We start from the raw sequence: 18,255 nt of genomic DNA, 5'->3' as shown, positions 1-18,255 counted from the left end.
GTGACACCATCTGTAGGCAGCGAGCAGCTTGACAACAGGTAGAGGCTCTGGTTCTTCCCTTCTGAACTCCTTCCCTGCCCCCCCCCCCCCGCACTGCTGGTTCCCCTGTGTACAGCAGTGTCACTGCTTTATTCCTTCCAAGTAGAGTGAGGTCATTCAACTGGCATTTGGATTTACACCTTTAGCAAATCACATATGGCCTGCTGACCTATAAGGGGCAAAAACAACTACAGGGAATGTGATCTGTTCTAAGTCTGGCATATGAGTAAAAGCTATCATCTTGTAAGAGTGGTACATATTCAGCTGTTAATATTTGCACTGAAAAAAAATACAAATTTTGTTCCTTAAATTTTCAAAAGACCCTAAGTAGAGGCTGAGTTTTTATGACTATCAATAGAGGATAACAATACAGATTATCTGTGATTTTTCTATGTAAGATCTGTCTTTTGAAATGCCTGAGTTTGGGGATATTGTGTGACAAAACTTTCTGTGGAGATGCTACACACACATCTGTTCACCCCAGATTCAGAGCCCATGACAGACCAAAGTACTGATACCAATGAGTTTGATGGGTTACTTACAGGAATACGGGTGAGGGGTTACTTACAAGAGCAGACATGACACAAATGCATCACCAAAGTCCATCTCAGTACGGATGATGGCAGCTCACAAAGGCTGGGAACCTGACGCTTAACCTGGAAGCTAAGTACAACTCTAAGAGGAAGATGCATTTAACATTTAAGTTTTCTAAACAATCTGAGAACTGAGTCTGAAGACTAGTAATAGGATATAGGTATAAAACAGAACCTGTAAGGAATGAGTTAAATGACGCAACACCTTTACCCTGTGCAGTTAGTGACAACCTCAAAAGATGGTACTCTTTAAGTCCTGTACTCTTTTCCTGCCACTAATCACCTTGTTTGAGAACATAATTGCAGTATTTGAAATATGCAGCACATTTTTATTATTTTTAACCCCTTTAAAATTTATCTGAGGTAGATTCTCACTACATGGCCTTGTCTGACCTGAAGCCACTACTTAGACTAGGCTAGCCTCTAACTTGCCACAGTCCTGCCTCAACCTCCCAAGTACTCTTGATACCTTAAAAAGCCAGATACCAGCAACTTACTTTCTTTAACTCATGTTTATTTTGACAGAGGGAAGTTTTATTTCAGTGTAACTAAAGTCTATCTTTTCAAACCCTTTTCAACTTGACACAGAATTCCAAGTCATTGACCTTTAACCACAAAAAGCAAAGATGTGTGTAAAATTTTAGACTATGGATCCTTTGTTGAATGCAGCTGTTATCTTGTTACTTTATCAAACTGACTAAAAAGGAATCTAAAATGAAAAGTGTTTTGAAATGATTACACATCACATTCAGAAACTTCATCTACTCTTTACAACTTTATATTTAATAACTGGAATGCAGAAGGCTATGGAACTAGTTTAGATAGGGTTTTGTGGAAGCATTTCTATCATATACTTTCTGTAGTAGGACATCTGCTCACTCATCACTTTGAAAATGAAAACATGGATGACTTGTCTCAACACTGCCAGAGATTTTGCTGAAAATCGAATAGGCCAAGAGCCTAGCACAGGTAGACCAGAAAGACAAGGAAAGCATACTTAACACAATGTAGCAAGGGTTTTGCTACATACAAGTGCTCTCCTACTTTTTTTTTCCCCCACAAATTGTCTTCTGCTATTGAAGTTTTTTTCTGCCTCATGAGTGCTGGGTTTAAAGGTGTTCAGAATTTTTGCTCAGTGGTAACTGAGTCTTTGTTTTATGAAGTAGCTTTGACTTTGTCTCAGTTACCAAGTCACCATGACTTCCTACATTTCAGTTCTAAGGTTGTTTAAGCTCAGGGTTTAAAATAAAGCCTTGGCAGCTAAACACTGAACTGAACCCCTGGAACCCAGTGACAGAGAGGGAGGAGTGATGAGCAAAGGAGTAAAGAATGGGCTGGTGAAACTAGCAGAAACAGCTGACCTGAACAAGGGGGGAGCTCTTGGACCCCAGACTGATGGCTGAGAGGCCAGACCCCCTGAATGTGGGTGTCAGTGAAGAGGCCTGGGCAACCTATGGGGCCCTGGGCAGTAGATCAGTGTTTATCCCTGGCATACAAATGGGCTTTGTGTGTCCATACCACAAAGAGGGATGCTCTCTCAGCCTGGACTCTTGAGGGAGGGCCTGGACCCTGCCCTGAACGAAATGACAAGGATAGGGTGGGAGGCTGGGGGGGGATTGATGGGGGGTGCCGAGGGAGGGGGAACTGGGATTGACATGAGAAGCAAGCTTTTTTCTAAAAAAAAAAAAAAATGTAATAAAAAAAGATAAAGCCTTGGGTTTACCAGTACAGCTGATTTTATTTACATTGTGTTCGTTTAACATATAACAAGATGTTTTAGCTAATAATTGCTACCTAACATATAAGCACTAGTGGCTACGTAGATATTTTTTCCCGAGACAGGATTTCTCTGTGGCTTTGGAGGCTGTCCTGGAACTAGGTCTTGTAGACCAGGCTGGTCTTGCAGAGATCCCCCTGCCTTTGCCTCCCAAGTGCTGGGATTAAAGGTGTGGACCACCACCGCTCATGTTCATGAGTGATCTTTTTTTAAAGAAAAAGTTCTTGCCAGGTGGTGGTGGTGGCACATACCTTTAATCCCAGCACTTGGGTAGCAGAAGTGGGAGGATTTCTTGAGTTTGAGGCCAGCCTGGTCTACAGAGCAAAATCCAGGACAGTCAGGGCTACACAGAGAAACCCTGTCTTGAAAAACCAAAAGGAAAAGAAATAAAGAAAAAGTTCTTAAAGCTTTGAATTCACCATTGGTTACCCATACTCTTTTGTCATCTTGGGTGGCATTCAGTTGTCATTTGGCTCTTCATTCTCCTACTGATGGAGTGCATTTGGGTTGTTCCATTTTAGAGCCAAGATAAAGTTACAGTGAATATCCACATTCATTTCCTGTTTTAGTTGCATGATGTGTAAATATGTAACCTTAATAGAAACTGCCTAATTGCTTTTTTTTAAGTGCCTTGTGCCATTTCAAGATCCTATGAGCAATGACCAAGAGATTTTCTTGCTCTGAATTCTTGCCGAGTCTTGGTATTGTCGATCTTTGCAGTTTTAGAGTATGTAGGTAACTTACTATGACTTTCATTTGTGTTTCCTAATGACTAATGATATTGAGCTTCATTTCAAGTGCTTATTTGTCCTTCCCATATAGTCTTCGCTGAAATGACTATTCACATTCATTGGTCATATTTTTAAAAAGTTGTTGGTTTGGTTTAGTTATAAGAGTTGTTTGTGTTATTTATGTTTTCTGGGCTTATTTTGAAGAAGATGTTTAATTTTTTCCAGCTTGAAGACTTCTTCATCTTTAAGGTGACTTTCAAGGGGCAGAGTTCTGTGGCAGATTTTGTGTGTATGTGTGTGTGTCCTAAGTCATAAAGACTCAGACATTTTCTATAAGTCCAGGAGTTTATCCTTTTAAATGTAGATCTTCAACTCATGGAAAGTTAGTTTTTGTGTAAGCACTATTGTAATTTTTCTCCATGTACTTAGGTCTAATAGTTTCAATACCATTTGATAAATATACTCTCCATTGAGTTTTGTTTGGTTCCATTGACCTACACCTGTCCTTAGCACATATTGTACTCCTTTGTTGTCTTCGAAATCATTTTAGCTAATTTTGAATCCACTTGTTAAATTTTGTAAAGAAAAAGTACACTGCAAGGTTTTAAAACTTTATTTTGAAATAATTTGAGACCCACAAGAAATTCCAAAAATAGTTCCATTGTACCCTTTGATAATCCCTCCACTTGTGGAAAAATATCTTAGAAGTATATATGCTTCAAAACAAGGAACATGACATTGGCATAATGCCATTATCTATGCTGTAGACTTAGATTTACTATATTTCCTCTTGGGGTCTTGGAGTTTTTTTGTTTTGTTTTGGATTTTTGGTTTTTGGAGACAGGATTTCTCTGAATAGCCCTGACTACCCTGGAATTCCCTCTGTAGACCAGGCTGGCCTCAAACTCAGAGATCCACCTGCCTCTTCTTCCCAAGTGTTGGGATTAAAGGCGTGCACCACTGTGTCCAACTTCATCTCGGACCTTTTTATTTTGCTGGATTCAGCACACCAAGTTTTGTTAAGTATGTCCATGAGAGACGTTGATCATTTTGTTGTATTTCTTATAATGACCAGGTTTTGGAAATGCTGGCCTCATAAAAATAATTGAGAACTACTTTGTTAATTTCCTAGAAAATTTATATAGAATTGGCATGGTTTTGTTTTTTCTTTAAACATTGATAATAGTTGAAGGGACAGCATCCGCACTTGGCATTTTCTTTGTCAAACTTTCCTTTGATCTGTGTGAAGGCAGTGGCATATTCAGATAGCCTGTTTCTCCGATGAGCTTTGGTAGATTGCGTCTTTTGAAACATCTGAACGAATTGTCCATACAACCGTACCAGTTGCCAGATTTTAGTTTGGACTCCCTTCTAGCATGTGAGCTCCCATTTGGTCCTCTGAAGATTTGAAGCTTGTGAGGTACTTTGAGTGTCGCCTTTGTGGGATGTTTTTTCCACAGGCACCAGTCAGTAGTTGGCTGGTGATTTCCAGCATATTCTCCCCACCCGCATAGATCGTGGGTTCTCACTTTGTGCCTCGACATCCCTCCTGTGTTCTGTGCTGCCCAAGCCCCAGCTGCCTCTACTGCTCCAGCTCCAATCTGTCTTCTCTCTCAGTGAGACAGAAATCCGCAAGAGCTAGAAATCCCTAGATACGATGTTGTTCGTTTCGTTTTTCATCTTTAAAACTCCTCAAGCCAGAAGAAATGCTTGTGAAAATATGGAGAGCAGAACACTTAGCGGCCTTTCACGTATAGTGTTTGTGGTTGTGCTGGTTTTGAAGCCTGTTCTCGGGAGTACTCCTCTGCCAGTGGAAATTTGTTTATACCGCATCCAGAGTACATTGCTCAGTTGCCAAGTTGAGACCAAGATGAAGATCTCTGCTGCCGATGGATGGCCTTATCACTAACGTTGATAACCTGGAGTGCAGGCTCCCTCTCTAGCTACTATGCACCACAGCTTAAGAGGCTGCCATCCTTTTTGCCCTCAGAAGCAATCACTTCCAAACTCTTAAGCAGATTTAATTGAAAGATGGCTTTTGAAAGAAAGATTTGTCGGCAGGTTTTAGGTCATCTGATTATTGCTCTCTGTATCAACAGCAGATAATATTTTACAGATCTTATATGAGAGAAAGAATTCTCACCCAGCTCTCCATAGTAGGAAGCTCAACATTAGGGGTAACATGCTTTCTTAACTCATTCCCCATCCCTAGGTGCTGGAGTAAATTTATTTTGAGATAGGGTCTCACTATATATATCTGACTGTCCTGGAACTCATTATGTAGACTAGGCTGGCTTCAAACTATCAAAGATCTGCCTGCTTTTGCCTCCCAAGTGTTGGGATTAAAGTGTGCACCACTCTACTGGCAAGAGGAGTACTTTTAAATTAAATATTTAACTGGCTTTGTTTCTGGCTCACAGATGAAATGGTTCTAAGGCCACTAGCAGTGGATAGGCTTGTCCTGGTTAGGATGGAGGGAGTCCATGGGGTGGCATTGCACCACTGGTGTTGGGCATTGGTCCTGCCGTGAGTGACAGCCGGCCACGGATAAGCTGCGTATCCAGTTTGCCCAGGCTGAGAGTCCCTGGCTCATCTCAGGAATAGTTGCCTTTCCGGTGTGATCACAGTCTTATGAGAAAAGTACTGAGCAGAGGTGGGGTAGTTTCTGGTTTTGTTTGTCTTGGGACTTTTTAAAAACTGTAACCTGCAAGGTTGAGGGATGGTTCCATTTTTTTCATGGAAGATTAACCATGCTAGTGTAGGGTAAGGTGTGATTCTTCTGAGTTCCTTCCTCCACACCCTGTAAAATCCAGACTGTAAGTCTCTCACAGATCAGCGGTGATTACTGTCAGAAGGAATGTGCAGTGTAGAGGGAGATGCACATCACGCAACCAGAACTGCGGTGAGCAGGTGGGTCAGACTGAGGTAACTTACTTAGGCTGTTCATGACTCACCTTTGTCCTTTATCAGCCTCACATACCGGAGGGCACAGAGGTTCAGGCCGTGGCTTCCTTTCCATCCCCCTTAGGAGAAATGGATAATCATTGAGTTGGCCTTCGATTTTTATCTCATTTCAAAACCCCAGCAAAAAAAGTTACAGAAATAAGACTTGGGAATTGTCATGGGGGAAGCAGAATGTTAACCCCACAAGTAAGCACCCTTCAAAAATGGCATTCCAGCTGATAGCCTTGGCATATTTATGGTCGTAACCTTCCAAAAGTGAGGAAGCTGAGGGAATTGAATGCTGGCTACTGGGTAAGAGAGAACTTCAGGACGAAGATTCTCCAGGGAACACCATAAATGCCATAGCAGTGGCTTCCCACCGTCTCCCAACAGCCACTCTAACAGTGACACAGACCACCTTGATCTCCTCAGAGCAGACCAGCTTGTGAATTTAATGACTCTTTAGGGACTGTTGGCCAAAGCTGGGCTGGGACAGACATGTTTTTAATGTGTCTGATAGAGAAGCTATAGTGAATATTTTGTGAAGCTGTAAAAAATAGGTCGTGCAAAGAGCAAACACTTTTATCGTTTTTTCTTAAGTGCTTTTTAAGCCATAAATCACAGTTCTGTCTGTATATGACATTTTTGTCTCCAACTCATGTATTCAAAGCAAAATCCCCAAGGCGGTGTAAAACAAGACTTCATAGCAATATAAAGCTTTGTTAGAAGATTTTCCTTTGAAGCCTGTAGATTGTGCTTTTGATCTTTTACTGAAAAGGGTGCCTGTCCCCAGACTACGTGTGTACAGGTCACATGTATATGTGTGCGTGTACATCATGATGATATCTTATGGATTTGGGTGTGTCTGTGTAACCTCAGTCTGTCTGTCTGTCTGTCTGTCTCTATCTATCTATCTATCTATCTATCTATCTATATCTATATCTATATATACATATATGGGGGGATATTGAATTTCTGGCATCTCAAAGTCGTTTTAAGTTTTTCTGTATAATCTGTGACTGTTAGGGTGAAAAAAGACATTTTATTTGTACTTGAGTATGTCCGATGTAATTAAATACTTCCAAATGTTCCTTAACTTTAATTTTCTGTTAAATATATAACTATTGCACCTTCTGAAGAGATTTAAATTGTTTCATATCCATTGCTGTTTTAAACTAGGGAAGGAAAAGCCCAGCCCACACCGACAAGGTCATTTGGTCAAGTGGCAGTCTTTTCACTGTCAAGTTCCCAGGTTCAAGTAGTATCTAAGAGGCAGCGGTAAAGATGCCATTGATTGTATTTTATTACAGTGTTTTCATTTATTTTCTTAGAAACTCAAGGCATGAACACACATGTTGTCACTAAATTGTCTCCTAAATGTTCATTAGCACTAAGTGCCCTTGAGGCTGTTTTTCAGTTTCAAAGCCATGATAACAATTATGTGTTAGGTGAAATATTTTATATGAACTTAGAATGTGATACAGGGGGTGTCCTTGTGAAGTCTGGTAAACAGTCATAGCAGAATCACATATATTTCTCACCCTTGTATATATCTCTTTAAAACTCAGTCACTAGTATGTGGTTATTTTATCAACTATATCCACAGATTGGTTTTACTTTCTAAAATTAGAAAGTCACACATAGAATAAAGTGCTTTATGTAATTTTTTATACAATTTTGAGATGAATCATTCCTTGCCGTGTGTGTCCTGTCTTCCTAAATGAGTCATTCCTTTTGCCTATTTTTGAACTTGCTAATCCTAGAGATAGAGTCATGTATCTTTCTCTTAATCTTTTTTGTTCATCATTTTTGAAATTTTTCTTTGTTCATTTGTAGCTGTAGTTCATTCATTTTCTCTGGGAGTGGTTTTAATGCTGAATATATTACTCTTGGCAGTGGATGCCTCTGGTTCCAACTTGTATGTTTATTGTTATGAGGAGCTACTTAATGATTTGGAAAATACACAGTATCCCAAGAAAGTTAACAACTCCTCACATGCTGGATTCAATCTTTGAACTTGAAGGCGTTATAATTATGTTCTCTTTGGAGAAAAGTATTTCAGGAGAAACATCCAAAAATTTAATGTTAAAATTCCATAATATAGATATAGATATAGATAGATATCAAATAATGAGAATTTCACAACAAAAATCATCATTTACAAAAACCATAATTCCTGTGGCAAATGGAATTGAGTGCAAGTCCCATGAATGAAGGAATCAAAGATTTCATTGTAGAAATTAGAAGCAGACGCATCTCAGTCTAGTGTTTTCCCTGAGAGCAGCACTTTCTGTTGGCAGTGTCAGGCTAGGAGTTCATGTTGGTTGAAAGGAATTTTTGTGCCTGGCTGCTAACCCTGATATGACTTTTGAATGCAGATGCCTGTGGAAATAAGGTTTCTGTGGTTTAAAATTCATGAATTTTAGCATTGCTTTGCCCTCTCTGCTGCTTGCCTATCTAGCTCCACCATCTCGGCTTCCCCACAGTACTCAATTTTGACTTTAAAAGTTCATTTGCTTAGGGGAAGTTGATTCTACCTCCAGATGTAGAGGCCATCTTGTTCCTGCCTTTTGATGGGGTGTTGTGACCCATGACATTATTTGAATATTCTTATTTGCTACCTACCACATTCTAATTAATGCAGCCCCTCTAAGTAAGTCTAAAATATTCAGCAAGTCTCATTGGCTTCCCAGTTCAGATAGAACTGATTTCAGGGCATCATGAAGAAACTAGGTCCTGGATGGCGTGTGTGCTCCTCCATCAAACCCACGTAAGACATTGACTTTATAAATCTCTTTAAATTATTTAATGAGTCATGTTACTTAACAACAGTTAAGATTTGTATCTAGCTTGCCATGTGCCTTATAATGCCCTGCAGCACATGGACTATACCAAAAGGTGATAGGACTAACCCAAAGTCATACAGATGGTAAGTAGCTGGTTAGTAAAAAGTGAACAAAGAATTAGAAAGAAGCAAGCAGTTGGCTCCACAGTTCAGGTTTCAGTTAAGTGTTTTTTGACACTTGCAAATTGAGGGATCCTACCATGCCTTTGCATAATGTTTAATATAAATTGACATTACCAGAGGTTATGGAGACTTAAAAAAAACCTATTCTGTTGATAGTGTTGGGAAATAATATTCTCATTGTTTGCCCATTACATTTAGAGGAAAAGAAAAGATGTGCTCATCTATTCAAAAAGCTGTGGGCAGTACTTGATACCACTGGGGGAAGAAAAGAGTCGCCTGCTTGCTCACTCGCTCACTCGCTTGCTGGTTGGTGTGTGAGACAGGGCCTCACTCTGTGGCCCTGCTGCCCTGTAATTCATAGCTCAGGATGGACTGAAACACTCAGCAATCCCCCTGCCTCAGCCTACTGAGTGTTAGGATTATAGTCATGAGCCACTATGACTGGCTCCTAAAGATGTTTAAGGAACATGGTACTCATCTTAATTACTAAGGAATTTCTTTGCTTTTTTGGCAAGTAAGTCTAAAATATTCAGCTTCCCAGTATAGAAGTAGAGCTACTCCAGTCCTGGAGAAGGATTGTATCCCCTGACCCGATCAGAAGCAGCAGCTGCTGACCACCCAGGGACGAGGACACAGGCTTTCTAGACCAGCACCTGCACTTTCTATGGACCAGGAAGGATGATGTGTGTTCTCTTGAAGAAGTTGACAGATGGGACAGGATGGGAGGGGAGATGTCCTGAGCACAGTGAACAGCATGGTCAAAAGCAAGAGAAAATGAAATGGATTGCAGCAACCCAAAACATGAGTGACAAGGATCACAATGCCTTGATAATCGTGTTTCAGAGAAGTGCTGAACCATTAAAGAATATGAGTCTGTGCTACCTGTGATCAGAGGTGTGTTCATTAACACAGTAGCACGTGGGGGTGGGGTTAAGGAACAATGCAAGTCCGAGAACTCGAGAATGCAGGTGAGAACAGTAGATAATCGTGGAGGAGTATAATTTTTCCTTTTATTTTTCAATGTTTATATATAGCAGTCAAATCTTTCAAACATTGAAGATCATTTTGTTATTTACCCACTCCCCTCGGTCTTGGTGTTTGGAAATATCTATAAAAACAAATTAGGTCGTTTGTTTTCATTTTATCACTATGGCATGTGAAATTGTGTTCTCCAAATAAATGTTCAGATGGTAGGACTGCTAATTAACTGAGTGATAATTCATTTTCTCTGGGGTATGACAGGGTAAATAGGATATTTCTGTCAGGGTTTTAGAAAGAGTGGGAGGTCACCCCAACTCCTGTATTGGACTCTGGAAACAGAGCCCTTCCAGTCATTGATTAATGAATAGTATGATGCTTGTTCCCCTCACTCTAGAGAATGGGTACCCGAGTCACGCTTTAAAGGACTGTGCTGCTAGTCTTTAGGGTAAGAAAGGTCATGTCACTCCCCAAGTACCACAGCTACCTTGCCATTTGCTTAACTTTCTCACTCAAGTGAATGTGAATGTTACAGAAAATAATGCTGGTACAAAGCAGAACCTGGGAGCAGAAGTCAGAATAGCCAGCAGAGGAGTGCAGAACATCAGGGTAGCTAGAGCAGGCGATTGGTTGGTGGACATCATCCTGACTAGTGTGCTCCCTCGTTTTGTAACATCACTTAGCATTTAACTAGACTATCACAGCATTGCTTACTGTTGTTTTTACTTTGTTAACGTTGACTCCTCATGGAGATTATGAGCTATGATGGCCAGAACTTAGCAGTGGATTGAGGATGGCAAGTGCATACACAGGCTCTAACATGAAATCATAAACCACAATGCTGGGGAGTGGAAGCCTTATGAACAGCTGTCAACATAGTAGTCCAGAAGTTTTATGTTTCAGAGTTCCACATTAGGAACATTTACTGGTAAATCTATGCAGGTATCCCAAACTGGAAAAGCTCTAGAATCTGAAACACTCTGTTCCCAAGAATTTCAAATACAGAATACATAACTACTAATTCTACCAAGTACTAGAGTACTCGGGTGCGGGCTTCTTTGTTGGTATGGGTGCCTATGTTACTCCAGTAGTTCCTCTAAAGGTGTGCAGTGACTGTGGATAGTGTGGGTGTTTGTGTAGCAGATGGCTCTTCAGCATTTCCGATGTACTTCAGTGTACAAGCACCTTGCTGTGGGTAGACCCCTGTTTTCTTCCGTCCTCACGTCAGTGGGTAACACCTGACTGGATGCATTTGTTCCGAACTTCAGTATTCTCTGGGCAGATTGTTGTTCCAAATATGGAGTTATTTAAATCCAAAGATGTAAACATAGATAGAGTCATATAGGTTATAGTTATTGACCACGCCAGCCATAATTGGGTCATTTATTGTATCTTACTATGACACACTTGTTTGGTCCTTCAAATGTTCTCCTCAAGTCAAGAACCAACTTACCTCTGTGCAACCTTTGGTCAGCCAGCACGCATTTAAACACGCATATCCATATGCCCTTGCTTTTTCCCAAAAAAAAAAAATTCAAAAGGGGCAATGGCCTAATATAATGTCCCTCTACCATGTACAGCCAGCAATACACTTCCCCTTTCCCAGGATAAACTTCCTGTAATTTAGCTGGCTGTGAAAAAGTGAAATGAAGAGCTCTCTGTGGGATGATTTCCTGCATGGCTCAGTTGTAGGTATTCCTTTTCCCTACCTGGAAATTCATATCTACAAGCGAACATCCTTTCCTATCCAGAAAGCCTTGACAGCAAATGTTTTATATTCATTTTGACATTTAATCTATCTAGTATTTTAGGAGGCCAGTATTATGGATTTTACAAATAAAGGATTGGTCTCGGATTACAAAATGTGCATATGGTCACACAGCTGGTACTTTGTGGACAGATTAAGATTGATGAGGTCACATCTGTCCTGGGGACCAGCTCTGTGGAGAAGTGCCCCTTTCCCTAGTGCTTCATTTTCCTTCTAGAGCAAGGTTGGAAAGTGCAGATGAGCTAACAGGAAATGGATTTCTTCCCAGAGCATTTGGCTGCAGGTGGTTAATAGTCACCAGGCACTCTCTTCTGCAATAGTCACTACAAAACTAGCTGGAGGGCTGGAGAGATGGCTCAGCAGTTAAGAACTTCTTTCAGAAGACCCAGGTTCAGTTCATAACAGCTACATGGCAGTTTACAACCCTCTGTAAACCCAATTCCAGGGGACCCAGTTACCATGAGCACCAGGCCCCCATGTAGTGCACATATACACATGCAGGTAAGCACTCAGACACACAAAAACTGGCCATAAATAACAAAAGTAAATTTTATTGTTTTTTCAAGTATCTCGTAGAAGCAAATGACCCTTTCTTAAAATCCTCTGTAAGATAGAATATCCAGGTATATCACAAGTCACATGCCGTATTTCTGGGTCGTTTCTCATATTTTATGGTCTTCAGAATAGAGAGCTCCTCGGAGTATGTGCACACTCCGGGGATATCTGATGAGCAGCCAGATAACACACAGCCACGAAGCTGAATTTCAAAGTGATTCCACAACTGCAGGTCTTGCTCATTCAGGAAATTGAAAAACTTGACTGATTTAAGAGTGCAGGCCAGATTTTTTTCCTGATTTTTAATTTAAAATATTTAATTTTAAATTTAATTGAATTTAAAAAATACCTATTTGAGCCAGGCAGTGATGCCACAAGCCTTTAATCCCAGCACACAGGAGGCAGAGGCAGGCAGATCTCTGTGAGTTCAAGGCCAGCCTGGTCTACAGAGTGAGTTTCAGGATAGCCAAAGCTATACAGAGAAACCATGTCTTGAAAAAAAATAAAATAAAAATGTAAAGTACGCATTTGGATCTAGAGAAATGGCCCAGGGGTTAAGAACTCTTTCAGGGGTCCTATGTTTAATCCCCAACACCCATGGCAGGTGGCTCACAACTGCATGTCACACCAGCCTTAGAGGGCCCTGCACACACACACACACACACACACACACACACACACACAGAGAGAGAGAGAGAGTTAAATAAAAATAAATATTGCATGTATTTAGTAAGAGCTTATTACAAAAATTAGCTGGGTTGTTTGAAAAAATAAAAATGATCCCATAATAATTTTATATGGAAACTTACAGAATATTAGTTCTTGGCCATGGTAAATTTTGGCAGTTCCCATTAACGTTTTGGGTTGTCACAGCTGGTAGGGAGAGGGGCTCCTGGCAGTTAGTGGGCAGAGGCAAGATGTAGCTAGACACACATGTGATTCGGGATGAGCCCCGCAGCAGAGGCCGTTTGACCCCCCAAGCTGCAATGGTACTGGGTTAGCTTGTTTATTCATTGTGGCTGAGTACCTCGCAGGAGCACCTGGAAGGAGGGGAGATTTATTCTTGTTCACAGACACAGAAGGCACAGGCCATCCTGCAGGGATGGAGTTGGTAGCAAGGCTCTGTGATCACAGGAGCAGAGTGTCTCCTGGGGTGCTGTAGCAGGGAGCGCTGAAACAACCAGGCATGGTTTAGCCTCCACAGGCCCTCTCCCCGGTACTCCACTCTCCCAGCTATGCCTTGCATCTCGAAAGTTCCATAATGTCCCCAAACAGTGCCACCAGGAGCCAAATGTACCTGTCAGATCCATTGCACCTTCACATCGTGACAAGTGCCAAGGCTGAGAACATAGACAAGAAAAGGCAGAATTTGAAGTGGCTGAGCTAGCCAAGTGTGCTTGTAGAGGTGGTATTTTGATACAAGAAACAGTTACCAAGCAGGACCATAGAGGCACATGCCTTTAATACCAGCACTTGGGAGTCAGAGGCAGGCGGATCTCTGTGAGTTTGAGGCCAGCCTGCATTATAAAGCTAGTTCTACTACAGCCAGGATTATACAACAAAGCCCTGTCCTTCGTTTAATACTTTATTTTTATTTTATGTGCATTGGTGTTTTGCCTACATGTATGTCTGTGTGAAGAGTATTGAATCCCTTGGAATTGGAGTAATAGACATTTGTGAGCTGCCATGTGGGTCCTGGGAATTGAACCCAGGTCCTCTGGAAGTGCAGTCTTAACCTCAGAGACATTTCTCCAGCCCCCCAAAACCCTGTCTTGAAACTCCACTCCCCCAAAAAATAGTTATCTGCAAAAGTTAGCTTTCAGTGATGCAAAGCCTCTGCGCGTGGCTTGTTCACACAGCCTACCCACAGGTTCCAGGGAGAAGAACAACCTGTTCCTCACTGGGGAGCATGACAAAGTGGTCGCTGTTTTCTTCCCTGTTCCACGAGTGCTTAGCAGCAGTGCCCAGCATGCAGCAAGAGTGTGGGCCCTGGTAGCCATTGTCAGCACTGTTACTTCACCTGTGCCAAGCAGTGAATGAGCCGTGCTAGTTACCGATCTCTGTCTGGAGAGTCTTCCCTGAGGCGGGTGGGTGGGAGGGTGGAAGGACATGCGATCCTGCTCTTTGTTCAGGTGTTGGCTCAAATTTCAGCCCATCAGCAAGGGTCCACATGTCATGGCCACAGCGCCAGCACCCTCACCCACTCTGGTCTACAGTGTGTGCTCACTGCCTGTCTGTCACACAGTAGGTGCTTTATGCACATATTTTATATTAATGAGCAAAGCTGTGTGGAACTTGTTTCATGGAAGACATGTGATAGCACTTTAGGACAGTATACTTATACTGAGTGCTGTGACCCTTCAATGCAGTTCCTCATGTTGTGGTGACCCCAACCATAAAATTATCTCGTTGCTACTTCATAACTATAATTTTGCTACTGTTATGAATCATAATGTAAATATTTGATATGTGGCCCTGTGAAAGAATCATTCAACCCCCAAATGGGTTACAACCCATGGGTTAAGAATTGCTGCTCTACAATGATTTTTTAATCACATACTATAGCTTACAGTATAGGCTATATTTCTGTTCTTGAAGCTGTCACTCAGCTGTACCTTCCCTTGAGCTGACATGTCATTGCCCACTATGAATGTGTTTTGGGGAATCAGACAGTATTCAGGCTTCTTGACAGCGTCTCTGACCACGTTAGAGGGGAACATCTGTAGCCTCTGTCTTCTGCTTTTCACAGTGAACACATAGTCTGTGTGTGCCCTAAGCTTTATAATTAGGAAACAAGTCGAAGGTATGGTTCTCATAGTCCACTTAACAAAATAATGCCCTTTGTTTTCGTTAGGTAGTAAAGTCTTTCCTGATCGTGTTTGCCTTTCATGAACTAGACAAGGGTCATCTTCTTACGTTCCAAGGAGGTAGATCCAGAAAGAGAATCCTTTTTGCCTCCATCCAAGCTGAAACTACACTATGTGGGTAAAAATTTAAAGGTGAAGATACTGGAATGTGCATTTTTGTAAGTCCTTTTGGAAAAAGGGTTGGGGGGTCTGAATCACTGTCAACACAATCTTTTGTCACTATCTGCTTTGTCCATAAACTGGTACAAAAAGGCATTGTTCTGGGGGTAGAAATGTCATCCTGGGACTGAGTTGGGGCTGGGCATAGACCACAGAAAAAATGGCTGCTGATTTCTATAATCTAAATTGGTATTAATTTATCTATTTACTATTTCCCAGGACAGTCCAGTTTAAGATTAAATTTTATGCTGGTATGTATTAGAGATAGGTTTTGGTTTTGTATTTGACTTTTGATACTGTTGGAATAATGAAGGTTTAATCCCTTCTCTGTCGAGGGGTTTGGGTTTGTCACCCTTGTGTTAGGTGTAGCAGTAAAGCATTGCCACCTGTTTTTACCCGGCTATCAGTAAATCTGCCTCAGTAGTCTTTGTCTAGACTTTTGTACTGTGTCCAAACTGTAAAATCAAAACTGTACCCAAAGAAAATTTTAATGTATTTAAATGAAGCTGGAACCATCCTAAACCTTAGAAGATCCCACTCCCCCAGCTTAACTTTTAAATTCCAAAAAACATAGGTCAGAAGAAATACCCTGCTTTAAATGATTCAATTTAAAAATGGAAATGCACAGGTGTGGTGATATCTGTCTCACTTCCTGTCTGTACAAACCTCCAGTCCTCTATAGTTAGCTAATGGCAAACTCCATTCTCTGACCTTCAGACAGGCTTTATTTGTACAAGCAAGATATCACCACATATAGGAATATCTCAATATGAAGTGTGGATTTAAATGTGAGGAATTAGGGTGGGTTCATATCACTAAGGGTTTGATTTAAGTAAGATATATTTAATCATAGTTTATAATTTATGTAGTAAAGAGAGGCCTAAATATTGGAATAGTCTGATAGGGGAAACGTTTGCTGTGGAATTTAGTAGTATGATAGTCACTCCAGAACTGCCTTTCTCGATTGATAAGATATGCCTAAGGATGTTGTTCTCCAGGACCTTGATAGCAATCTTTGGGGAGAAAAGTGTTGTGTGTTCAGTGAGTGTGTGAAATGTTGTCAGAGTTAAGGAGTATGCCTTCACAACTTCGAGGAGCCTTATGCTTTCTGGATTTTTAGGAGAGGGTATAAGTGAGGGCTTTCAGTCTCCAAATTTGACTCATTCTAGGAATTTTATTAGATCAGTTTTTTGGAGACAGTCTCTCTGTGTGGCCCTAAGTGGATTGACCCCAGTGTGCAGCCATCTGTTGTCTCCTGCTTCTGCGGGCCAGGATTGCAAGTGTGCACCACCACACCTGGCTCACATTTTGCTCCATGAGATAGTCTTGCTGTGTGCAGAACTAGATGGGAACGTACAGTAGCCCAGGATGGCCTTGAACTTGAAATTCTCGTGCTTTAGTGCTGAGATGCCCAGCATGTACCTGGCTTGCTTTAAATATGTATACCTTTGAAAATGCTGGGAATATTTTCAGCAGTAGCAATGAGGGGTCATTCTCTGGTGTGGGTCAGTTCTTAAGATGTTCTCCCAGCAGCATGCTCAACGAGTCAGGTGGGTTCTAGCACTGTGCTAAATTCCTTCCCTTAGTGAAGTGATGGTCTCCACATGTGCTGCACAGCAGCATGCGGTCACAAGTAGAAGTGTCACTGTGGCTTGGACTCTGCATTTATCTCCAACCCCAGGTGTGATTCATGGGTAGCTAACATTGTCCTTAAGAAAAGAACACTTTCTAGATGGATGACTGCATTTAGGACGTGGTTCCTGGAACTCAGGGACTGATCATCCACTCTGAAGAGGCCCTGACCTCTAGAGGTATATTGGAAACCAAGAGGAAGCAATCACCCTTTAACTTTAGGAAGACAAAATGAGTGGATAATCCCCTTCCTAAGAAGGAAGTACCACATCCAAGATTAACCACCTAATTGTAGTTTTGAATCATTCTCTTGAAGACTTAATTTATTTGTATTTTAAAAAATCACTAGATCATATTTACCTGTTAGTATCTATGAATGTAGTCTCTCATTCTGAGAACAGATGAGCTTTAAGGAACAGATAGGTCAAGATTCTGCCTTGGAAATCAGTTTCATATTCCTGGACCTGCTTTCTTGCATCCTACAAATACAGCTACAGAGGAATAATGTAAATACCGGTGACACAAGAGACAAGTAGTCTTAACACACTGCAGTTGAATGATGTCCTGCTAGCAGCAGTATATGAAGCACTCAAGAGTAGGAAAATCTCACTAGTGCTTTAAAATCATTCTGCAGGGTCTCACCAGTGCCAGGAGACAGAAAACAGGAGTGAAGGGTAGGATTGCTGAAGACCAGACATAAAAGTTTCATTGCTTGCCAGCGAAGTTACACACTTCAAAACTTTGGGGGGGGAGACAACTTAATGTTTAGTAAACTGATAAAATACGAGAGGTTTCTAAGACCCGGTAGTTCAGTATACATGGTTTGGTAATACAGTATTCCTGTTGCTAAATATTCTTTGATTGGTGAATGATTGAATTAGATTTCCGTCAGCTAGTTTGAGAACCAGGAGAATGCAGGACATAAAAACCAAGAAGGACTGGGTAACCATGGGGAATGCCATGGAGAAATCCTTTGCAGTGGCTCTTGCAGCTTCCCTGGGTGGTCCAGCAGCCAGGGCTTCTTTCCTAGAGCCAGCTGGTGAGATGAAGAAGGTCACCAGTGATTAATCAGGAATGTGATAGAAGCCAACGAGTCATCTGTGCTCTGTAGTCCCGTAAGAGGCTTCTGTTGATGCTGTTCTTATAGTTCACTCCCCGGCCCTGTCATCACCCTTGAGAGACTGGGAACTCCTCAGTCAGGATCCATTGCCCGAGCCTGTGGTATTTGGCCGTCTGTGAATGTCC

General features: G+C 41.4%; 1 protein-coding gene across 2 annotated transcripts in view; it reads left to right on the top strand.

The window, feature by feature from the left end:
- Window positions 1–18,255, top strand: part of Frmd6 (FERM domain containing 6) — a 73,587-nt gene that overhangs the window by 15,463 nt on the left and 39,869 nt on the right. The gene's annotated exons all lie outside the window — the stretch shown is intronic.

Source organism: Mesocricetus auratus, unplaced genomic scaffold (genome assembly GCF_017639785.1).
Source record: "Mesocricetus auratus isolate SY011 unplaced genomic scaffold, BCM_Maur_2.0 Super-Scaffold_15014, whole genome shotgun sequence".
In the NCBI taxonomy this organism is placed as follows: Eukaryota; Metazoa; Chordata; class Mammalia; order Rodentia; family Cricetidae; genus Mesocricetus; species Mesocricetus auratus.
Note: the sequence above shows the minus strand (reverse complement) of the source record. Positions and strands in the feature narration are given on the sequence as shown.